The sequence below is a fragment of the Oryctolagus cuniculus genome, chromosome Y, assembly GCF_051225735.1.
Source record: "Oryctolagus cuniculus isolate XC-2025 breed Fujian yellow rabbit chromosome Y, ASM5122573v1, whole genome shotgun sequence".
Taxonomy (NCBI): domain Eukaryota; kingdom Metazoa; phylum Chordata; class Mammalia; order Lagomorpha; family Leporidae; genus Oryctolagus; species Oryctolagus cuniculus.
In genome coordinates this window covers 13773616-13777676 of record NC_142889.1, presented here as the reverse complement: position 1 = coordinate 13777676, position 4061 = coordinate 13773616, and the positions used below count along the sequence as shown (strand labels likewise).

General features: G+C 46.6%; 1 pseudogene; it reads right to left on the bottom strand.

Annotated features, from left to right (window-relative positions):
• Nucleotides 1-2475: 2475 nt before the first annotated feature.
• Nucleotides 2476-3238, bottom strand: LOC149119255 (ADP-ribosylation factor-like protein 6-interacting protein 6; annotated as a pseudogene).
• Nucleotides 3239-4061: the final 823 nt, after the last annotated feature.

Sequence of the window (4061 nt, the reverse complement as noted above, 5' to 3'; positions counted from 1 at the left end):
TAGGCTCTCCGCTGTCTGAGAGCCCACCTCGGAGATGGGAACTGGACGCCATAGGCAGTCCTGAAGGGCAGTCTGGGAGGGGGTCTCAGAGATGGAGAGGGGAGAACGCCCACCGCAGGAAAATGGAATCCCACGCTCCTTCCGGCCTCCGCGACCCCTCCATGAGGGAGACCGGTTCTCAGCGCTGCCGTCATCCCACCATCCCTACTGGGATCCCAGCTCCGGCCATTCCCGGGATCCCGCCTCCATACATGCTGCCCATTATTCGCGTTCTTCCCGCAGCCCCCTCTCTGGGTTCCTGTTTCCAGTCCCTCCCAGGTTCAACCCTCCCCTGCCCTAGCCCTCCCCGTGCCCTCACTGCCTTTTCTCATCCTACTGCCAGTCTCCTTCTTTGGCTCCCATCACTTCAAACCCGCATCCATGCTGCTGTTTCTGCTCTGGCCAGCTTCTTGCCAGCATCCTCCTACAGGGGTCCTCAGCTCCACCTGTCTGTCCCACGGCGGCTGTGGCTGTGTACTTCTCCTGGCTGTCCCTTTGAAATAGGATGTGTGGTTGTGGCCCTGCCTCAGAGCTGAGTCCACCCACTTCCTGGAACCCTGAATGCTCTTCCAAGTCCCACATTCTACACAGCCATAGAGTGACTCAGTCTCCCCCATCCCTCATCATGTGACCTGCTGTGTGCTCCACATCCCCTGGAGTAAGTGCCCCTAAACCATTCACTCCCCATTCCCCAGCCCTGCTCACCCAGGACCAGGCCGAGCCCCAGGACAGAGGCTCCAGGGCCTGATACACTGCCCTTCACAGCCTATCAGTCCTATAGGCCCAGGACAGCCAACTGGCCAGCCTGATCCCCACCCACCACCATTCCTGCCTTTTGCTTCTTCCGCCTTCCTCCCAAGCCTGATGCAGAGGGCTGACACCTTGCCTCTTAAGCTGCTTGGGCAGAGAGACCTGAAGCTTGACAGGAGTCTGGGGATCAGGAAGGAGGGAGGCATGGGTTAGGCTGGGAGAGGCTGGGGAGGGAGTGCTGCTGGGAAGCCCTTGTGATGAAGGGGTTCTGTCAAGGGTCTCTCCAGAGCTGACTTGCATGGGAGGGGCTGGGCAGATCCTGTGGCAGCAGAGAAGCTCTGCACAGGAGGAAGGGAGCTGACAGGGCAGGTTGCTCACTTAGCTGGCGATATTGGAGGCTGTCAGGGGTACTTCAAAAACCTTGTGGGAAATAGAGCTATAAGAGAAATTCATTTTGTGCAAACGTTTTTGAAATCCATGCACAAAATGTTCAGAGTATATATTTTCCAAGAACATTTTGAAGTCATCCTCATACATCTTTGGAAGATTTTAATGAGTTGAGTCAGTTGTCTGCCCTGGAATTGGGGCAGGAGGATAGTCCCGATGACCTTTCATGGGTCTCAGAAGTGGTACTGAAAGGCATTACAAGCATCACCTTTTTCTTCATCATAAGCCCTCCAGATATATCACCAATTTACAGATGAGAAAATGGAGGGTCAGAAGGGTCAGAATAAAGAACCAGGACTTTGGGGCTGACACTGTGGTGCAGCAGGTTAAATCCCTGGCCTGAAATGCTGGCATCCCATGTGGGTGCCGGTTCTAGTCCCAGCTGCTCCTCTTGCTCATCTTGCTAATGAGTAAGTAGCAGACATGAATCAAGCATCACTCTGTTTCTACCATCCATTTGGGGACAAAGATGAGAGTATATAAAACCTACTTCCCAGTTGCAAAAAGTTATTTTATTATCTAATGTGTCAAATAATTGATTTGCACAGAAATCTTATATGTGTTCTTGATGTCCTATCTAAAACATTACTGCTTAAAGGAGCATATTCTTGTGGCACATGAAAATTAAATGGATCTGTGTAAAATGTGTTAGCATACTCTTAGCAATCAGTTTCAATTATATATAACTTTTCAATGTGTTGGATTCATTTACAAATGAAATGACAATTGAATTTTTTTTCTTATCTTAATTAAGTAACTGAAGAAATTTTACTATGGGATATTTGTGCTACATCTTAAATGAACTCTTTAGCAGCTCTTTAGTTTCACCCTGAAGGCAATCTAAAGAATCGCAGAGGTAATGATTTGGAATACTTGTAGCTCAGAAAGTAATTAAAGAAGCATCATTATTCATAGACAGTAGATAAAATAATTCAGCAACTAGGCAAAAATAATCAGTGACTCCTTAGAATGATTGTGAATGATTTTAACAAATACATCCTCAAAAGCAGACGTCTGATAGGTAATGTGCAAAAGAAGAAAGATCATATGCACCAACATTTTCTTGTAAAGAAATGTTAATTTTAGCTCCAAGCCTCATTATACTAAGATTGATCTGCCTTCTCTTCATTGAGTTCATACATTTCTTGCATTGAGGTTTTCTAGTTTATTTTTTTTCATTGCATGACTATTTAGTGTGTGATGACACACAGATGAACCATATAATGAACATTAGGCTTCTCAGTCTTCTGAGTAGGCAATGATGTTCTTTCCTGTTATTATGAAACAATTTAGACTACATTTTGCCAAGAGTATTGCTCCAGCATGGATATACATGAGGCACCATGCTACAGTATGAGCAGCCACAATGCCATTCAAAATTGCCATGCTGTCGCCCATGTGGAAGGAGTGTCCAGTCAGTTTCTTGACTGGCAGGTGAAAGAGGAGTAGGAGGAAACATTCCTGGTTCAAAAGAATCAAATAAGTCACTGTCCAAGAAAAGCTGCAACAGGAGAATCCAGCAGTTAGGGATATTATAAGCAGCATCCAGAACCCTAACAGCCCAGCATCTACACCATCTTCATTTTTCAAATTCTCAGCATGCAACTCTTTAATGGCCAGGTAGACGATGGTGAGCAGAAAGGAGAGGAGGATGGCGAACAGCAGTGAACACAGAATAGAAAGGACCTGAACTGGCCACTGCTGAGATGGGGTTTGGCTTCCCACAGCAGCCGGGAAGATGCATTGAGCTTCTCTGGCAGCACCGGTGACCCATCTCCATCTGGTGGGAACAGAGAACCTCTCTTGCACTCCAAAGATGGTCCAGCTGAGAACTCTCTCAAGTCGTGGGCCACTTGGTTGCATCCCTCCTGGTCGTCGACTTTGCCTTCACCCCAACTGTCCCCCTGAGAGAAGGCAGGATATGTGGAGCCGCAAAGGGCACCGGGGTGCCAAGGCAACTGTGGTGCAGTGCCGAACGCTTCCCACTCTCCACAAAAGACATGGTGGGAAAGAAGGTGTGTTTTCAAAATTGTGAGTTCTGATTGTTATATCTCCTCATGTAATAAATTTGTAACTGAGCATCCATTGATTTCTGTAGTTGTCAATCCTTTCCTTCATTATAAGACAGCACTAATTTAATTTTTGTTCCACTCATTTTTTACCATTATCTTTTTTCCTTGCCATTCTATTTATGATGCACCCCTTAACTTTGTGATCAAGTTAAATAACTAGTTCTTTAGCACACTATAACATTAAAAAAGCTAAATAAGATCTCTTCTTAACTATATAAAATTTTCAAACATATTCACATAAAACTCAATACTTTGCCAGCGCCGTGGTTCACTTGGCTAATCCTCCACCTGCGGCGTTGGCACCATGGGTTCTAGTCCCGGTTGTGGCACTGGTTCTGTCCCAGTTGCTCCTCTTCCAGTCCAGCTCTCTGCTGTGGCCCTGGAGTGCAGTGGAGGATGGCCCAAGTGCTTGGGCCCTGTACCTGCATGGGAGACCAGGAGGAAGTGCCTGGCTCCTGGCTTCGGATCGGCCATCTGGAGGGTGAACCAACAGAAGGAAGACCTTTCTCTCTGTCTCTGTCTCTCTGTCTCTCTCTCTCTCTCACTAACTCTGTCAGTCAAAAAAAAAATAGCCAGCGCCACAACTCAATAGGCTAATCCTCTGCCTTCAGTGTCAACACCCTGGGTTCTAGTCCCATTGATTATTTTTCCTGTCTAATTCCTTTGACAGAATCTTCCAAAATGATGAGAGTGGGCACCCTTGTCTGATTCTATGATTTTTTAAATATTTATTTCTTTGAAAGGTAGAGTTAC